The 20,976-nt window shown below is 42.6% G+C and overlaps 1 protein-coding gene across 1 annotated transcript in view; it reads right to left on the bottom strand.

Annotated features, from left to right (window-relative positions):
- BRF1 (BRF1 general transcription factor IIIB subunit) overlaps positions 1-20,976 on the bottom strand; it is a 313,755-nt gene that overhangs the window by 48,062 nt on the left and 244,717 nt on the right. The window lies entirely within an intron of this gene.

Below are 20,976 nucleotides of genomic sequence, written 5' to 3'. Positions count from 1 at the left end.
TTCTTCTAGTTAATGTAAGGTAAATCATAAAAGCTGCAATCAGACCTCAATGTGATCTCTTTGTTCCCCTGGAAAAGTGCAGTCAATGGACTGGAAAGGAGAAACACATCATCAATAAATATTCCAGGAGAGCGCCAGTTTAATTTGAAGGTACCATCAAATCACGACTAGGACGCTTCCATTCTGACTAAGGAGCTATTATATTCATTACAACACTGAGCTGAACTGGCAACTCTCCACCGGCCTGACCAAGCCACAGACGATAGATTAGAATTCATAATAAGTAATGTTTTTTTGCTACAAAAGAACACCTAAAAAGTATATTCCCTTGGAACAAGCTGTCTAAAGCAAACATGAAATCAAAGAAGTATTCTAGGCAAAGAAAAGACCAAGTATAAAGAAGTGTCCTCAAGACTCACCTACACCCCTCTATTTCTGGCAGTTGTACCACTTTTCCATCTCACTGATAAACTAGTGGCCTACAAAGCTACAGTATCGTGTGCCATTGGCCATAACTAGATTGCCCTACAGTATCAAGTCTGGAATGCCTTTGGACTGGAATGCCTTTGGAAGTCCATCAATCAGCTGGCAAACTATGAAATGTTCGAGCGAATATTTCAATGTTCAGATTATGATTGCCGAATTTGCAATATTCACATTCCCAGACGCATGCACAACACCTTCAAACGGGCCCAAATGCTGCCAATACACATCACATGAGGGACACACACCAGGAGAGTTGCCTCCATTCATCCACAGTACAGATTTTAGCATGGCACCGCAGCAATCAGCCAGGCATGAGGTATCAGGGTTTGGGACAGCATTTACAGCTTTCAATTGAACGTCACAGTAAGATGAGGTGGGTGAGGGATCGGTGTAGGCCACCTTTGCTGGGAGCCCTGATACCACATGCAACACCTCTACCTGCTTTCATGCTCAGTTACGCTCAGGTGGCACAAATATCAATTTCGTAGACTGCTATTGTCAGAAAACTCAGGCTATGTACACACAGTGTGTTTTTTATGTGTATTTGCGGCGTTTATCCAGCACGGAATTGGGCCAAAAACGCTATGGAATCCTTATGCAAGCTTATTCAATGACAATCCTGAAGTGTTGTGCACATGATCAGTAAATATCCGTGCGTATTTGGAGTGCATTTTTTCTGCAGCATGTCAATTCTATTTGCGTTTCTGCACCCATTGACTTCAATAGAGTCTGTCAAATACGCAGAAAAAACATAGGTATAAAAATGTTTGCGGATTTGCTGTGTTTTAGTTTTGTGTTTTACCGTCTTCCTATAATGGTTCTTATCGGCGCTACCGCTGGTAAGACTGTTGGTCAGAGTGCAGCAGGGTAACACTGTCAGATATCAGCATAACCCCGCAGCTGTCACTGTCACCTGCAGTAACGCTACCGCTGATGCTGTCGGTCAGAGCGCTGCGGGATCATGCTGTCAGATGTCAGCATGACCCCGCAGCTCTGACCTGCAGGCGTGGGCCGATGAGACTACTGCTCCCATCGGGCTACATCTGCTGTCACTGATAACAGTGAGGCTAAGTGCACACGCCGCGGCAATTCTGCAACTCCTGCCGCGGGTATATCGCATGCAGAATTGGCATGCATATTTCTGCTAAAAACTAGCGTTTTGCAAGCATAATTAGCTTGCAGAATGCTAGCGTTTTCCAAGCGATCTGTAGCATTGATTGATAGGTTGGTCACACTTGTCAAACATAGTGTTTGACAAGTGTGAACAACTTTTTACTATTGATGCTGCCTATGCAGCATCAATAGTAAAAGATCTAATGTTAAAAATAATAAAAGAAAATAAAAAAATAGTTATTCTCACCTTCCAAAGGCCCCCGAACTCCACCATATAATTGTTAAAAAAAAAAGAATTAAAATAAAAAATAGTGATATACTCACCTTCTGATGGCCCCTGGATTCTTCCCGCCTCTCAGCGGTACACGTGGCGGCTTCCGTTTCTATAGATGCTATGTGTGCAGGACCTGCGATGACGTCACGGTGGGAATGGAAGCGGTCGCGTGCACCGCTGAGAGGCGGGAAGAATCCAGGGGCCATCAGAAGGTGAGTATATCACTATTTTTTTTTTATTTTTTTTTAACAATTATATGGTGCCCAGTCCGTGGAGGAAAGTCTCCTCTGATCCACCCTGGGTACCAAAAGCACATGATTCGCTTACTTCCCACATGGTGGGCATAGCCCCATGCGGGAAGTAAGCAGATCAATGCATTCCTAGGTGTTCGGAATCCCCGCGATTCCGCAAATTAATGAACATGCTGCGTTTTTTTCTTGAATGCGATTCCGCTCAGGAAAACAACGCAGCATGTGCACAAAAAATGCGGATTGCATTCTATTAAATAGGATGCTTAATGTTAGCGTTTTTTTCGCAGTTTTATAGCTTTTTATAGGGAAAAACCGCGAAAAAAACGTGACGTGTGCACACCTAACACCAAATCCCCAACGCCTTTGTTTCCTAGATATAATGTAAAATAATAAACAAACATATACTCACCTGTCCGCCGTAGTCCAGATAATCCAGTGTCCCACGGCGATCTCTCGATGTGACCACTCTACCCGGCTGCCAGCGATAGACTGACAGGAGGTAATCACTTCCACAGTGTATCACAGAGCTGCCGTGAGAGTTCACCATATAAATTTCCCACGCAGCAGTGATGCCGTATGGGAGATCCCCAGAGTTAATCAGCTGATGAACTCCGGTGAACTCTCACACGACAGCTCAGTGATACACTGTGGGAGCGATTACCTCCTGTCAGTGTATCGCCGGCTGTCTTTGAGAGCAGTCACATCACTGATCAAAGTGATCAGGATCATCGTGGGACATTATGGATTATCTTCTCGGCGGACAGGTGAGGAATATTGTGGTTTATTATTTTAATTTTGTAGCAGGAGACGTTGGCATCGGTGGATTAGGCGTTTGGTAAGTATGGTTTAATTAAGATTATGAACCATTTCTCGACATACGCCGTACTAGTACTGCTCTGCGGGAGGTGCGTTCCCCCAAACAGCAGTACTAGTATGGGGCACCTATCGCACGGCCTGACGCTGAGTGCCATGGCAATCAGGTGCGGGAGTCAGCTGTAACCATGCAACAAAGCCCACGATCGGTGCTAGCACTAATTGCGGGCATTTAACTCCTCTGATGCCGCTGTCAGTAGTGACAATGGCATAGAGAAGCATCAGGAAGGGAGGGGTTCCATGCGCACTTCCATCAGGACATCGCAATACAATTGCTTTGGCCTGATGGTTTCCATGGAGACCCTCGGCACCAAGATAGCTCCTTTCAGGTCCTGCAGGGAGGTGTCTTGTGAGCCCCTGCTGAGAGCAGATGCCGACATGCCTCCTTCCCTGCCTGTCAGATTGCTGATGTGATACGCAGCAGTGCAAAGTGTCAGATCAGCGATTTGACATTATATAGTAATGACCCATCCTGGGGCAATGTAAAAAAAAAAAAGAAAGAAAAAAAATTAGAAAAATTTTTTTAAATTCCTTAATAAAGAAAAAAAATATTTTTCCAATAAATACATTTATGTAAATAAAAAACCCAAAAAAACAATAAAAAGTACACACATTTGGTATCGCCATGCCCGTAACGACCCGCTCTATAAAACTATCCCACTAATTAACTCCTTCAGTGAGCACCGTAAAAAAAAAAAAAAGCAAAAAACAATGCTATATCATCATACCGCCGAACAAAAAGTGCAATAAAACGCGATCAAAAAGAAGGATGTAAATAATAATGGTACCACTGAAAACATCATCTTCTCCAGCAAAAAACAAGCCGCCATACAAAAATAAAGTTATAGCTCTCAAAGTAAAGCGATGCAAATACAATTATCTTTTTTATAAAATAGCTTTTATTGTGTAAAAGCGCCAAAACATAAAAAAGATATCACTGTGGTATCGCTGTAATTGTACTAACCCAAAGAATAAAGCTGTTTTATCAATTTTACCACATGTGGAACAGTATAAAAAAAAGCAAAACAAAAAGCAATTCCTGAATTGCTGTTTTTTGTTCATTCTGTCTCCCAAACATCAGAATAGAAAGCGATCAAAAAATGTCATGTGCCCAAAAATGGTACCAATAAAAACGTCATCTCGTCCCACAAAAAGCAAGCCGTAGCATGACTCTGTTGGCCGAAATATGAAAATTTATAGCTCTCAAAATGTGGTGATTTAAAAACTAGTTTTCGTAAAAACCTGATATAAATCTGATATCGCTGTAATCGCACCGACTCAAAGAATAAAGTCACCTAATCACTTATACCGCACGAAGAACGGCGTAAAAATAAATAAAACCAATTCTTCACATGCTGTTGATTCTTTTCATTCTGCCTCCCTAAGATCGCATTAAGGCATGGCCCCCTTTTTCCCGCGCTCTACACTTAAACCAGGGTTTCTGTGTAAATCTCTGAAATACGTGATTCAGACAGAACCCCCAGTGGAAGATTCCCCATAAAGAGGCAGATGGAGGCACTGTGGATGCAGCTGACCTGTGATCCAGCGGTGTCCGTCTTTTTAGGATTGCATAAAAGTGCCGTTGGCCACAATTATGTGCATTTCTGAAAAAAAGGAAATCGCGGAACAGAGGCCAGATGATGTCCAGAGTAACTCTGCAGCCTCATTATAGTGAATGGGTCTGTCGGGGGAGATGGAAACTCCAAAGTAAGTGGTCAGCGTAGAGAGCCGGATAAATGTGATCTCTAATGTTATGAAAAATGTTCCCAATAAAAGCTTCAACTAAATCCACAAAAAAAGCAATTCCATACTCAGGTCCGCCATCTGTTAACGGAAATACAGGGGCTTCCATGTTACTGGTAGCACAAAGGCTCTGGAAAAGCAAAACAGCTTCATGCTCCACAAAAGAAATTCAGCAAATTCTGAGCTCCCAAATCCAAATGCCTCCCTCCTTTATGAGCCCCAGTGTGCCTAAACCACATATAGAGCCAACATGTTTGGCATTTCTGTAGTGATGAGAGCCTGCATAATTTACAGGTGCGTGTCTCCAGAAGCCCGGGCTGGGCATAACGTACTAGTCACTACAACGGCAGTTTGCAATTTTCACTCAGCAACAACCTCCACTGCTGCTTGTTTATGGAACACACCATGGAGTCAAAATCGTCACTACATCTGTAGATAAATTCCTGAAGGGTTATAATTTCCAAAATGTGGTCACTTAATAGGGGTTTGCACTGTTAAGGCACATCAGGGGCTCTCCAAACGCGACATGGTGTCCACTAATTATTCCAGCATATTTTAGATTCAAAAAGTCAAATGGCGCTCCTTCCCTTCCAAGCCCTGCCGTGTGCCCAAACAGTTGTTTTCCTCCAGTACTGGGCACTCAGGAGAAATTGCACAACCAATTGTATGGAGCAATTTCTCTTGTTAACCTTATAAAAATGCGACATTTGGAGCTAAGAAAAATTAGTTTTTTTTATTTTCACGGCTTAACGTTATAAACTTCCGTGAAGCACCTGTGGGTTCAAGGTGCTCAATGCACATCGAGATAAGCTCCATAAGGGGTCTAGTTTCCAAAATGTCACTAGTTGGGGATCTCCACTGTTTAGGCACATCAGGGGCTCTCCAAACATGACATGGTGACTGCTAATTATGCCAGCAAACTTTACATTCAAAAAGTGAAATGGCGCTCCTTCCTTTCAGAGCCCTGCTGTGTGCCCAAACAGTAGATTTTCCCCAAATATGAGGTATCAGCATGTTCAGGAGAACTTGCACAACAAACTGTGTGGTCCATTTTCTCCTGTCACACTTGCAAAAAAAAAAAAAAAAAAAAAAAAAAGGTCTAAGGAAAACTTTTTGTGCAAGAAATGTTAATTTATTTCTTTCACATTCCAAAACTTCCTGTGACGCACCTGATGGGTTGATAAACTTCTTGAATGTGGTTTTTGAGTACCTTGAGCGGTACAGTTTTTAGAATGGTGTCAATTTTGGTGGTATTTTCTGTCATATAGGCACCTCAAAGTCACTTAAAATGTGAGGTGGTCCCTAAAAAAATGGTTTTGCAAATTTTGCTGCAAAAATGAGAAATTGCTGGTCAACTTTTAACCCTTATAACTTCCTAGCAAAAAAAATTATGTTTCCAAAATTGTGCTGCGGTAAAGTAGACATGTGGGTAATGTTATTTATTAACTGTTCGTGCGATATGACTCTGATTTAAGGGCATAAAAATTAGAAGTTTGAAAATTGCGAAATTTTCCAAAGTTCACCAAATTTCCATTTTTTAACCAATAAACGCAAGTCATATCAAATACATTTTACCGGGATCCGTTGAAGCATTCTAGAGTTATGACCTCATAAATTGACAGTGGTCAGAATTGTAAAAATTGCCTTGTCAGGAAGGTGAAAACAGGCTTTGGTGTGAAGGGGTTAAAGGAGTCATTATTTCAAAAAAGGACTTTATTCTGGGTGTCTGTGTTTTTATACAATAGGAATATGGGGTTAGCAATGAAGGCGTCTTATAGACGCCTCTCCATCACTAACCTGTGGGCTTGATGTCACCGGACAATACAAAGGTGACATCAACCCCACAAATATTACCCCACTTGCCACCGCTGCAGGGCAAGTGGGAAGAGCGAGGCTAAGCGCCAGATTTCTGGGGTGGCTGAGAGCTGATGTTTTTAGTCTTGGAGGGGCCAATATCCATGGCCCCTTCCTAGCCTATTAATATCAGCCCGCAGCTGTCTGCCTAGCCTTTGCTGGTTAGATTTTATAGGGGGACCCCATGTCAATTTTTTTCTGGGGCCCCCTTGTAAACTAGCCAGTAAAGTAATAGCCTGGAAACCTTTATGGCTTTTGGCTTCTTCCCAGAATATTAAAATCAGCCCTCAGCTTTCCCTTTGCTAGTTATTAATTTAAAATTAACAGTTGCTGTTTGGTTACAGCCTATGTACTTTCTTTCTGCTAACATGCCTACATAGGCTGGTGACAATGTGTGTGTAAGTTTGTGTGTGTTTACTTATAGGCTTAGTAATGAGGGTGTTGGGCTGACACCTTTTCATTACTAAGGGTACCGTCACACAGTGCCATTTTCATCGCTACGACGGCACGATTCATGACGTTGCAGCGTCGTATGATTATCGCTCCAGCGTCGTAGACTACGGTCACACGTTGCAATACACGGCGCTGGAGCGATAATTTCATGACGTATTTGCGATGTAGAAGTTGGTTACTGTGCGCACATCCTATACAACCTGTGTCACACGATGCAATCATGCCGCCACAGCGGGACCCTAGACGACGAAAGAAAGTTTCAAACGATCTGCTACGACGTACGATTCTCAGCGGGGTTCCGGATCGCAGTAGCGTGTCAGACACAACGATATCGTAACGATATCGCTAGAACGTCACGAATCGTGCCGTCGTAGCGATGAAAATGGCACTGTGTGACGGTACCCTAAGCCTAGAGCTAAGTGTCAATGACAGCTGCTGACACCAAGTCCTACTACTGCATGAGCATGAAAAAGGTGGTGTTGAACCAAGAAACTAGTACAGTCACAAAACTTTTTTTAAAAATATCTTAATTTAACTCAAAAATTTGCTGTACAAAAACGCATACAAAAACGTACCAAAACGCGCTGTTTTTCTGCAGCGGTTTTCCTGCCAAGAAATGCAGAAACCTTGCAGAAATTTCAGCAAGCAAATACTCAACGTGAGCACATAGCCTTAAGATAGTAACACGGGTAGTTGACTCAAAGGCGGCAGAGGCGTGATGGTCTCGGAGGTTGCTACAGGCAACACGCATGAAGGAGATGCAACCAGGAGTCTACACATTTATCAAAATTATTAGCAGACAACACCAAGGTGGCATCAATTTCACGACAGTAGAAATAGTATAATAGATACCAACAGGTCTTCCACTATACCTAACCCAGCAGATGGACACCGAACAAGGAGTGTTCACATTTCCAAAAATTATTGACAAGCACCACCAAAGTGCCATCAATTTCACAAGAGTAGAGATAGTATAATAGGGATCGACATTTCTCTCACTACAGCACACTCATCACATGGACACCAAACCAGGAGTGTTGTTTTTCCCCAGTCATGTTGCTCAGATAGTGTGGTAAGAGAAATATGGCGTGCTGAATCGTGTTAGTCGCAGAAGAAATAATTGTTTGAGTGTGGATGAGGCCTGTATGACAAAGAAGATATGCTACAAACAATTTTAAAATTAGATCTCCTCTACTGTATGACGTTAGTAACACAGGAGTTTTCGGGGGGCCTGTATATGAGGTCTCTATAACAGACTAGATGCTACATACAATTTGAAAGTGAGATGTCCCTGACTGTATGATGCTAGTAACAGAAGAATTTTGTTTTGGGGGGAGGGGGGCTGTGGCTGAGACCTCTATAACAGAATAGATGCTACAAACAATTTCAAAGTGAGATGTCTCCTACTGTACAACGTTAGTAACTGAGATAGCAAACCTCAGGCACAGAAACCATATTCAAAAGGAATAATCTTAAAGGTTGTACCCCCAGACTATTGTGGGCTATAGCCCTGTGAAACTCCCTCTAGACATGATAACATAGAAAGGTGGAGCACATGAGAGTAACAATTAAAACGTAAATTTAATGACAGGTCAATACATAAAACACACATTACAAACGTATCTCACAGAAGTTATGTCAGTAAAAGAGATGTTCAAACCCGGTCAAAAAGGTGCACCAAAAATATGGTGTCAACCCACATACACGAATACGGGAGAAAAAAAGACATAGAACCACAATATTCAATGAAATATACGGTAAATTTAAAGTGACAGTGCAAGTAATTATCCAACAAGTCATTTAAATAATGACAGATTCATAATCACCACCAAAAGGTAATGTAAAGTGCCATTAATTCCATAAGGTCAGTGACCATTTAGATTTGTTTAATCTTGGCCCTCTGAGGAAGCCGACGCGAAACACGTGTAGGGGCGTGTGTTACGCTCACGTCCATGAATATGGGTAACATCAAGTAGTGACACGATTTGCTTCACCACCACTGGGACTAAACAAATTTGCGATCACAAATCCGAATGTGCCATATTCGTGCCGAATGTATGCTTGGTGATCGTTTTTCAAACAAATTTGCTCATCACTAATGTTCGATACAGCAGCACGTCCCCTTGTATAAATAGGTATGCGTTGCCGAGAACATGCAAACCACATAGGGATGAAAGATTGTAGTAATGACGGTATATCCCCATACACTGTGAACATACAGATGATTGGTGCAAATAAAGGGAAGTTCAAGGAATGCCAATCAACTTGCTATTCTGTCGATCCACGCTCAATATAGGAAGATTCACTGCTAGTGTTATGGAATAACATTTTTTTTTTTTACTTCCTCGTTATGCACAGTCGTGTTCCTGCCTTCTGCCTTGTCAATCATTTAGCACTGCCATTCGTTATTTATCAGGAGTGAAGGTCCCGTTGCAGCTGCCCACAGGCAGTGCCGCAATCATTTATTAAATACATAATAAATCAGCTTCCTACTCAGATCTTGTAGACGAAAAAGCAAATGCAGTGACAGTCTGTAAGTGAGGAGACCCTGTCCATGTTACATAACAGCTTGTGCAGAAGAACTAGACGCAGACAAGCCTGCTGATCTCCCCACAGGCAAGAAAAGCAGCTGCAGCTTCCAGCAGGAAAAGAACTAAAAAGCCAAAGAAAAATGCGAACGTCAATAAATATGCCCGGTCATTTTTATATTACTGGCAAATCCGTGCCTAATATTTGGAAACTTACATGGCTCTCTGCTTTATCTGATAAGTCAGCTTGTGGACTTGCAGGTTCAGAGCTCAGTGTCTTTTTATATTGTTTTCTCATCTTTCAGGTTACATAGGGGGTTTATCTATAGCATTACAGAATGCTGTAGATAAGCCACTGATGCCAGTGGCCGCAGCTCATATAAGATTTTGGGGGTGACAGACTCCTTTTAAACACACAAACATTCATCCGAACCAAATGTTCATGAGCATTGGGCGAGTCAGGACGGAGAGCAAATGGCTGAATGGGTGGCTTTAATGCTGCAGCAAACCAAAACACTTTGGGCAATTACAGCATCCATCTTTGGGAAAGGCCCCTTTTTGTGGTCCCCTTAACAGTGCCCTGTGCACAAAGCAGCATCCATAAAGGCATGTTTGTGTAAGTGTGGGGTGGACGAATGAGACTGACTGCACAAAGCCCTGACCTCAACCCCATTGTATACACTTCCGATGAACTAGCATGGAGATTACAAGTCAGCCCTCTCATCTAACATCAGTGCCGGACTTCACAAATGCTCTTCTGGTTAACAGAAATACAGTATATATGAGAGTAGATAGACAGAAGTCGTTGGGTTTCATCAGTCACAATGGCCTAGTTACGACTGTTATCTGTGCACTCCATACAGCTACACAACTGCAGTTAGATACAGTGGAGGAGACACAAATATACCAGACAAGTATATTCAACCATGAATTTGAAGATGGAAACTGATATGACAATCCTCATCTTTTCAGAACTGAATGGGTTAAGTGACATGTGTGGTAATACACAAAATGACATGACATGAAGATGAGTCATGGTTCTCCTCCTGGGACGGCCATGGCGGCGACATTACTGGCAGTAAAAGTGACACTGCAGATGCAATGTCTCCCTGACAATCACACTGCTGTCTCGCTGATAATTAATGACTATTTGCGAGCTGAGCCTTACTGGTAAGTGATACCAGTATTTTTCAAAAACAACAGAAAACATCCACCTCTACATCCAATCTACATAATGATCCATGGACTCTACAAAAAGACACTAATTTTGAAGATCACGGAAGATCATAACAAATGTGTGAACATTTTTCCAACAAAGAAAGAAAAAAATTAATTGTAAAATATATTTTTTAAGTAATTTTTTTTTATATTAGAACTGGACATTTTGGAGCTATCCTCAAAAATGCAGTCATCCACTGTTATAACTGTGAACCTTGATAATGGGATGTGATAAAATGTTCCTTGTGGAAGAACCCATTAATCTCTCCAAACTCCACCATTCCCCTAAAATATTTTAAGCCTATGCTTCATTGTCTTCTGCAGTCATTTTAAATCTTAGGCCGATGTCCCAATTGCAACTGCAATGCGAGAAACTCGCGTGAGTCTTGCGCCTCATGTCCCCATAAGGCCTATAACTATAAATATAAAAAGAAAACACAAGACACCTTTAATGGTTGGAATAAATGGCCGTGAGGTTTTATTTTGGATTACAAAATCCAATTAATCGAATAAATAACCAATAAATAATATCCATAAGTTCATAAGTCCAAATGTCCATAAACTTCCACAAACCAAATCCACCCAAAGTTGAGTGATTTTTACCCAAAAGGCCAAGGTTCAAAGAGCCGAGGCCCCCCCCAAACCACACAGCCATTTTTCGATTATATTGCCCATGTTAAGATTGAATATATCGAGTCCGATCTCGGACAAATGAACCAAATCGTTTCTGAACATCCCTGGTAAAAAACCTTCTAAGTCTGTATGTCTAAACGAAAACCCAGAAATAAGAGGTAAAAACTTCTTCATGGAAAAATTAACCCTCTTCCGGATCTTATTCAAAAATGAAAGTTGATTACAGTGCCAAGCACGCCTGGGAATGACTTCCGAAAAAACGACACCAGATAATGGAAAAGTCTGTCTTAAATAAGTAAAGTCCGACCGCATAATGGCCAGCAAATTCAAAGTGTTGATTCTTCCCAAGTCATTCCCAGCGAGGTGCACTACAATTAGATCCGGGTAAGGGAAACTCCCCAAACAACTCTTTACCTCAGAAACTAAAGAAGGCCATTTCAGGCCGCGAATACCGTGCCAAAAGACTTGTACTTTAGAAGAATGGAACGACAGATTCTTGGAATATGATCGAAGGCTGGCCCTCTTCTGAGCCCAGAAGACAAATGAATGCCCAATGATCCAAACAACTGCAGGATATAAGAGAAATAACAATTAGTCAGGATATAAATCCGGACGAACATAAATTTTGAATCTATTTGACTCCCATCTTCCCATTCTTTTTATTCTATTGTCTGATAGGCCAGCCCTTGATGCTTCTGTAGCCGCACCTATTCTGAAAGAATGGGAAGTAATTTTGAGGTGACTTTTTCCCAAAAATGCCAAACACTTTTTCAAAATAAAATTGAATTGAAAAACCGTCACCGGGGAAGAATCTCTATGAATAAATAGGGAGCCTTCTGCTGGAGGCCTAAACGAAATCCATTTAGACAGGTTAGCCACAGGACAAATTTTAGCTTCAGGAAACGAATTCAATCTTAGCTCAGATCCTCTCCCCAGTTGATCTGCTTTAGACTTCCTGATAAACAAGAGAAGAAAGGATTCAAAAATTCTGACGTCTGAAAGCATAAGCCCGGATGAAACAGTTTTCTTAGCTGATACTACCTCACTGACCCTTAGTGCCCCAAAAAAGGAGATAGAAAATATGGAATTAAACAAAAGCGCTTCCTCAAAATTCCTACAAACGTGCATGAGGGCAGAACAAATATCAATTAACAAAGAAATAGAAATAGGGCACCTCAAATCCGGACAAAACCTCTCCCTCTTCAGGCCCTTCAAAAATTGCTTAACCAAAAAGAATTCTGTTAACGCAGTACCGCCATGTAGTTTCGAAAAGAAAGAGACTCCCGCAAAGCTTTTTGCAATTGCGGAGAAAGATAAGCCCTGTTTGACCAGAGATTCGGCGAATTTCAAAGCCGAAATTGGGTCCGGAACAGAGGGGTTAAAACCGAAAAGCACAGAAAAATCGACCCATTTCTTCCATGCGGCTGAGTAGTCAGCCCATGATCTTATTGATAAAGAATTTTGAATAAAATAAGGAATTATATCGGAATCAGTTCCTGAATTGAAAGGGGGCAATCGTACGCCTCTTTGTCTGCCATTGGGACCTGTAGATAAAAATCAAGCCACTGACGATGCAATATAAGATCGGTTAAATGACTAACTTTACCACCTCCCAAAGCTGCTTTTAACCAAATATTGCAGTTCAAGCACTCCAAGACCAATTTTCTCAGAATTTTTGCTGCAATCACATTCTTGGAAGACAGAGTATTGATTGAAAAAATCACTGCCTGATTCATGGAATGTAGTAAAACCCTGAAATTTCTTAATTCACGGCCCCATAGGCAAATACAAAGAAAGATTGATAACAGCTCAGCAATAAACGGGTTCTTGTTTATTTTTCTAGCAACCCAATTAGCAGGCCATTCCAGGGATACCCAGTGAGATTGAAATAAACAAGCCAAACCCAAATTGGAGTCTACTGAAAAAACGAGGGGAATAGAGTCCGAGGATATAAAAGGGGATTGGATTATTGATTTGCCATTAAAACCCGCTAAAAACGCTAGCCAGATTCTGGCGTCTTCTTTCACTTCAGAACATAATCTGATATGGGAATTGGGGGAGGAATGCCCTTTAGTGGCTTCATAAAGCGACCTGGAAAAAACCCTGCCAATTGGAATAACTCTTAAAGAAAAATTTAATAGGCCCAGCAGGGACTGAAGCTCCTTCAGAGTGATTTTGTCTTTTGACAATAAGTTTTCCAATGAACCACGAAGCTTGTCAATTTTCTCCCGGGGCAAAACGGTTTCCATTTTAACTGAATCGATCATGATGCCCAAAAATTCAATGCGACAAGAAGGGGCTACAGTTTTCTCGTGGGCAATTGGGATTCCAAAAAATGCGTACAATTCAAGGAACTTAGAAAGAGTATTTTCACAAGCCATAGACTGAGATGGGCCAACAAAAAGGAAGTCATCTAAATAGTGTAAAATACCCGCCTCACAACCGCTAGATTCCAAAACCCAATGCAAAAAACGGGAAAAATTCTCAAAATAAAAACAGGACAGAGAAAAACCCATAGGAAGGCATTTGTCAAAAAAGAAGCAGTTATCAAAATGAAAACCCAAAGAATTAAATCCCTCCGGGTGAACTGGGAGAAGTCTGAAGGCAGATTTGATGTCTGATTTGGACATAAGGGAGTTAGGGCCGAATTTTCTAAGCATATCCAGAGCGATATCAAAGGATGAGTAGGTGACAGAACAGAATGACTTGTCCACCTCATCATTCAGTGATTGGCCGACTGGATAAGATAAGTGGTGAATCATTCGGAAAGAACCCGACTCCTTCTTGGGAACAATACCCAGGGGGGATAATCGAAAATTTAAATATGGGGGGGACAAAAAGGGGCCTGCGACTCTGCCTAGCTCTATTTCCGAAAAAAAATTTTCCCTAGCGACATCGGGGAAGTCGGTAATGGATGGGAGATTTTTAACTAAAACACAACCAGAGCCTTTGAATTGAGGAACACGAAAACCTAGAGAAAAACCGTCATATAATAAACTACTGATCTCCCTGTCTGGGTACTTGCTTAGCCAGTGGGCCATTTTTTCCAGCCTCACTGGCGATTGAGCCCTTTGAAATTGATTCTTTAGAGGATTGCTGGGCAGCCTGCTTTTTAAAACATTTGGACATTGGGTGGGGGTTCCCACAAAAAGAACATTCGTGCCGAAAACGGCAGCTATTGTTCCACTTACAGGATGAATCATTGTAAGCAAAACAAACACCTTTTTTGGTAGCAGAAAAAGAAGGCTGCCTAGCAACAGCAGTCCTCATAGGAAGCATGAGATTGATCCATAAGCCAATGTCTTTGGAACCCCATTTTACTTCGGGATGAACTGACAGCTTATGTCTAAAAGCCTCGTCATAACTGAGCCAAGCGGAGCCACCAAAGTTTCTATAAGCTTCCAAAATAATATCAACGTGTTGGAAGAGACTACTACAAAGGTTAGGTGATTTCTCTCCCAACACGGAAGCATAGATGGCAAACGCTTGGACCCAGTTATTAAAGGACCTAATATTACGCTTAGGATCATCATGATCAGATTTGTCATCTTTCTTCTCCAATTTAGGGGGGTGATCCTTACTAGGTAACAATGAAAATAGATCGACAAATTGATTATTCCAAATGAGCTCCTTAACTGAGGGGCTCAAATGGAATCCCAGCGGGGAAAGCTCACAAGTTAAAGCCTCCTTGAAAGGATTCAAAGGAGGTATACCAAGGGCAGGAGCTTCTGAGCGAAAAGGAGCAGGAGAATCTGCTGCCCGAGACGAATTACTAGCCTCGCCTAATGCTTCGGCTACTACAGATTTAATTAAGTCTCTTAGCTGGCTCTGAGGGACAGACAAGGGGATATTACAAGTCTCACCCCTCGCAGGTCGGTCGTCCGGTCTTCCTCCTCCTTCACAGCCTGCGCTCCAGCCCGCAGGATGGGGCGAGCGCAGCTGCCTGGCAGATCCTGGATCACCGTCCTCCTCTTCATCAGATGACATGGGGGGTGGAGCGGACCTCGAGCCCCGTGCAGCAGATGCAGGAGCTGACCGGGCGCCAGCGGAGAGGGGCACCGCAGCGCTTTTACGGCCAGTGCCCTTTCTGGCTCTTCCGGCCGCTCCCGATGACGTGGACGGCTCACCCGGCTGATGATCTCTGAAATCTCGCAGAGGGCTGCGAGACTTCGACACGCAGCGGCGGCTGGACTTCCTGTTTGTAGCTGACAGACCGAGCCTGGATGCCGCAGGAGACGGAGCAGGTGAGGAAACCGCCTTCTGTCTTCTGGACCTTGCTGGAGAGCTCACAGCGGCCGGAGCTCTCATTTCTTGCCCTGCATCTGGCGTCGGAGGTTCTGGAACAGGAGGAGGAGCGATGGCTTCGGAGGCTGCTAACGGAGGTTTTATAGCCAAGCAGCTCCTCAGCCAATCCTCCCCATCCTTCTCGCCGGCTCTTGATAGGAGTTCCTGCAGGAGCTTCTCCATCGCTCGATGAGGTCTCTTCTTTTCTTCAAGCACCGGCGAACTGAGTATCTAACGCCGGTGCACCGCTATATATAATAACAAATTCTGCCCAGCAACTGATTGACAACCAATCATCTGTCAAAATTTTAGGTGGGCAAAAAGCCAGCCAGAACCAGATCTGGCTGCTTTTACATACAGCAACTGTAAATACGTTGACCTTAACTTGACCCTTTAAAATTCATGGCAAAAAGAATGTACTAGGCCTATGTGGACATGGGACCCCCGCTATATTTCTGTTGTCTGAGCGGGGGGGCTTACAATACCCAGCACTGCCGCTGGCACTCAGGACCAGAGTATGCGGCTGCATGTATTTCTATGCAGCTGAACGCTCCGGTCAGAACCGCCGCCGGCAGTGCCAGGTATTGGAGGTGCGAGTTTCTCGCACTGCAGCTACAAGTGGGACACCGGCCAAACAGTCAAATACGCATATTTATAAAAATTCTCACATTCAGTTTCCTTTTTTGCATCATGGTTATTATGCGTTTAATACACTTTTTCTGCCTTGGCCAACAAGAGGGCATGCCTTTGTAAACAGGGCATCTCTTAGTGAGAAGGGGAAAGGTCTAATATGCAACAACCAGAACCCAAATTTTGGCGCACATTTCTGGCTCAAAATAAGCAAACTAATATTTGGAGCAAACTTCAATTAGACAGTCTAAAGATGCCATATATTGATAAATCTGGTACATTTTAAAAGGAACCATGCTGATTCATGCTGGCCAAACCGCGGTCAGTATGAATCCTATCTTGGCTGTACCGATCGAAGTCTGTCCCAATTTCAAAATTTGGGAATTATACAAAAAGTGTTGGTACTATTAACCCATTATTGCCCTACTATTTTCTTCCTATAATACAGTGGGTACAGAAAGTATTCAGATCCCTTTAAATTTGTCACTGTTTCATTGCAGCCATTTGGTAAATTCAAAAAAGTTCATTTTTTCTCACTAATGAACACTTTGCACCCCATTTTGACTGAAAAAAAACAAAACAGAAATGTAGTAATTTTTGCAAATATATTAAAAAAGCAAAACTGAAATATCACATGGTCATAAGTATTCAGACCCTTTGCTCAGTATTGAGTAGAAGCACTCTTTTGAGCTAGCACAGCCATGAGTCTTCTTGGGAATGATGCAACAAGTTTTTCACACCTGGATTTGGGGATCCTCTGCCATTATTCCTTGCAGATCCTCTCCAGTTCCGTCAGGTTCCATGGTGAATGTTGGTGGACAGCCATTCTCAGGTCTCTCCAGAGATGCTCAATTAGGTTTAGGTCAGGGCTCTGGCTGGGCCAGTCAAGAATGGTCACAGAGTTGTTCTGAAGCCACTCCTTTGTTATTTTAGCTGTGTGCTTAGGGTAATTGTCTTGTTGGAAGGTGAACCTTCGGCCAAGTCTGAGGTCCAGAGCACTCTGAAAAAGGTTTTCATCCAAGATATCTCTGTACTTGGCCGCATTCATGTTTCCTTCAATGGCAATCAGTCGTCCTTGTCCCTGCAGCTGAAAAACACCCCCATAGCATGATACGGCCACCACCATGTTTCACTGTTAGGAGTTTGTTGGGCAGGTGATGAGCAGTGCCCGGTTTTATCCACACATATTGCTTAGAATTATCACCAAAAAGGTCTATCTTCGTCTCATCAGACCAGAGAATCATATTTCTCATAGTCTGGTAGTCTTTCATGCGTTTTTTTAGCAAACTATATGCGGGCTTTCATATGTCTTATACTGAGGAGAGGCTTCCGTCGGGCCGCTCTGCCATAACGGCCCGACTGGTGGAGGGCTGTAGTGATAGTTGACTTTATGGAACTTTCTCCTATCTCCCCACTGCATCTCTGGAGCTCAACCACAGTGATCTTGGGGTTCTTCTTTACCTCTCTCACCAAGGCTCTTCTCCCACGTTTGCTCAGTTTGGCTGGACGGCCAGGTCTAGGAGGACTTCTGGTGGTCCCATACTTCTTCCATTTAAGGATTATGGAGGCCACTGTGCTTTTAGGAACCTTGAGTACTGCAGAAATTCTGTTGTAACCTTTGCCAGATCTGTGCCTTGCCACAATTCTGTCTCTGAGCTCCTTGGCCAGTTCCTTTGACCTCATGGTCTGACATGCACTGTGAGGTCTTATATAGACAGGTGTAGGCCTTTCCAAATCAAGTTCTATCAGTTTAGGTAAACACAGCTGGCCTCCAATGAAGGAGAAGATGCATCACAATACTCAATACTGAGTAAAAGGTCTGAATACTTATGACCATGTGATATTTCAGTTTTTCTTTTTTATTAAATTTGCAAACATTTCTAGATTTCTTTTTTTGCAGTCAAGATGGGGTGCAGAGTATACATTATTGTGAAAAAATGAACTTTTTTGAATTTACCAAATGGATGCAATGAAACAGAGTGAAAAATTTAAAGGGGTTTGAATACGTTCCCTACCCACTGTATATCAGGATACTCAAGGTCAAAAACATTGAGCTCGGAGGCATCTCTATATTCAGTGGTATGATGTGGTATCATCTGTTGCTTAAAGGGGTTGTCCGACAGTAGAGATGACCTATCCATAGGAGATCATGTTGGTCCCGATACTTGGCACCCTCACCGATCAGCTGTTATTTGCTCCTGATGAATGTGAACACTTTGAATGGATCTACGCTTTTCAGATCTGTTTAATGTGTAGCAGCTGCAGCTGGGTACTGCAGAACAGCTCCTATTCTTAGATTTGCCTCTCCTTTTAAAGAGTTTCCATCCAGCAATGGCAGAATAAGCAACAGTAACATAAATAGTAGTCCTAGCTGCACATCTGGTGCTTCCAAAGAGCCAGCACAGCCATGAACCAGGACCAAATATGATAATTAGGCAGGTTAAAGGGTTAAACTGCCTGACTACATAAAACGGCTGGAGTAGTTCATGTGTAGATTATTCGTATAGGATCTGAGCTGATTTGACACTAATCTTATCTTCAAGGAGAAAAAAAAAATAGTGATTAACTTTATAAAACTTGACAATAGCTAAGCAGGCAGAACAAAGAAAATGGATCTTTTCAGGATGTGAGAATTGTCAGTGAATCATCCCGTAACGCACAGCCGCCACCGCCTGACTGCACCGCCAGCCCCCCAGTGTTCTGCAGCCTGCAATCCAGCTTTATGATAAATCACATTAACTTTCTATGACCCCCACTGCCTCTAGGAAAACATAGTGGAGTCTCAGGCAGTTTTCTTTACTCAAGAGGGATTTCATTTCCCTCAGCACTGTGATAGATCTGAAACGGACAAGACAAGTCTGACAGCTAGATAAAAGGAAATATCAAGTAGGCCTACTCTCATGTGGGACTCCATTCTTAAGGCATATGATGAAATTAGCGATGCCCGGAATTTGTTAACCCATTCCCGTCTGGTTGGTACCATTACACTGAAAACGTACATTTTGTAAGATCTTTCATCTCCTTTCAAGATGACCATGACTGCAGGTTTCAGAGATGATCAGTGGCTGTTGGTCCGGGCTCATGATTATTCATGGCAATGTTCCTTCCCAATCTTTGCCCAGTGTTCAGCCAACAGAGAACACTTGTCAGTTGAACTCCTTTTTCTGCAGGCCTAAACATTATTATTAGTCTTCTTATATAAACTAAAGTGAGGGGGGGAAAGAATGATCGCACCAAACAATCTTTTATAAATGAAAGCAAAGATGCACGGTTCAGCTTGCAATAACGCCGATTGGCGCTCGCTATGGACAGAATATCTTCCTGTGTAAAAAGACTTTTGGTTAGGAAAAACTAGAAGTAGATAGAAGGGAACAGACTGATCCTGCAGTCCTTTTGGCATCCATCTGCTACCGAAAGCCCCCCATACACACTAAATGGCTGCTGGCCAAACAATGGTTTGACCAATCATACAGCCGGTAGCCATCTTGGCCGTCTATCCCATACACAGGATCACTGATTGCTTTTCTCAGGCAGAAGAAAAGGATTGGCAGTCCGAAATCAGTACATGCCGGATCCTTAAGTCTCCTGACAATCATCTATCCAGGACCACCATACACATTAGGCTGTCAGCCAAACCCGTTGATGCTAGTGGATTTGGCCAATGTTAGTCGTATGTGTATTGGGGGCTTTACTGTTGCTAGCCTATTAAATTTAAGTGGTACTGCAGGATCAGACTACACCGGGTCTGTTTGTAGTCTGTTACTATGGAAATACATGGATCTGCATCAGAGCTATAGACACTAATGGCATATAACAGTTGCAAAATTCAGTGTCATAGTAACCATTACATAGGGAGGTGTGTGCAAAGCCTAAGTTAGCCAATGCTCTCATGATGAGTATTTGATGTTGCAGATTTTCTGCATTATTTGCTATGAGACTCCAGCATATTCCTGAAGCGTCTTCCTATAGCAAAAACTATGTGGGTACTACGCTGTCTTGTGCACAAACCAAAAGGTGTTGTTTTTTTTATCAAACTCTGTCAATAGGAGACATTCCTGAAAGATGTGATAAAAAGTGAATCTGAATCTTTCGCTCAATGTTTCAATTAATTTATGCAAAGATAGAGCTCCACTTTAAGTGACTAACCACGTGGATATGTAGATGGTTGCAGATCTCTTTATTGCTGCCCAATCTACATGGATGCATTCTACAGGGGGTCAATAAAGAGGACATGGCAGAGTACCAAGCAAAAAAAATTCTTGTAGATCAATGGGTACACTATAGGTGTAGTAGTTTCCTGCAATAGACTGAAGAACAAGTGGAAACATTCCCCATGCTATCATTATGAAGGCTATCAGCGATGTGATTACATTTCAGCAGGTTCCAGCAATCTTCTACCTCCCTGCACAATGCAGTGACCGGTCACCACAATATCACTCCATGATCAATGACATGAACGCACTTTGAACAGCCCAGCATCTCCAGTGCGGGGAATTTCTACATCACTAGACATCCCTGCCTGTCATTTCCAGTAGGAAGGATCGCTCTTTCAGGGAGTTCAGCATGATAACTCTGCAGCATGTTATGTGTCATGGCAATGAAGTGGAAGGCAAGCAGATCAGAAGAGAACGCAGAC

The sequence above is a fragment of the Ranitomeya variabilis genome, chromosome 1, assembly GCF_051348905.1.
Source record: "Ranitomeya variabilis isolate aRanVar5 chromosome 1, aRanVar5.hap1, whole genome shotgun sequence".
NCBI classification, from domain to species: Eukaryota; Metazoa; Chordata; class Amphibia; order Anura; family Dendrobatidae; genus Ranitomeya; species Ranitomeya variabilis.
The sequence above is the reverse complement of the archived record's forward strand: the minus strand, read 5'-3'. Positions and strand labels throughout refer to the sequence as shown.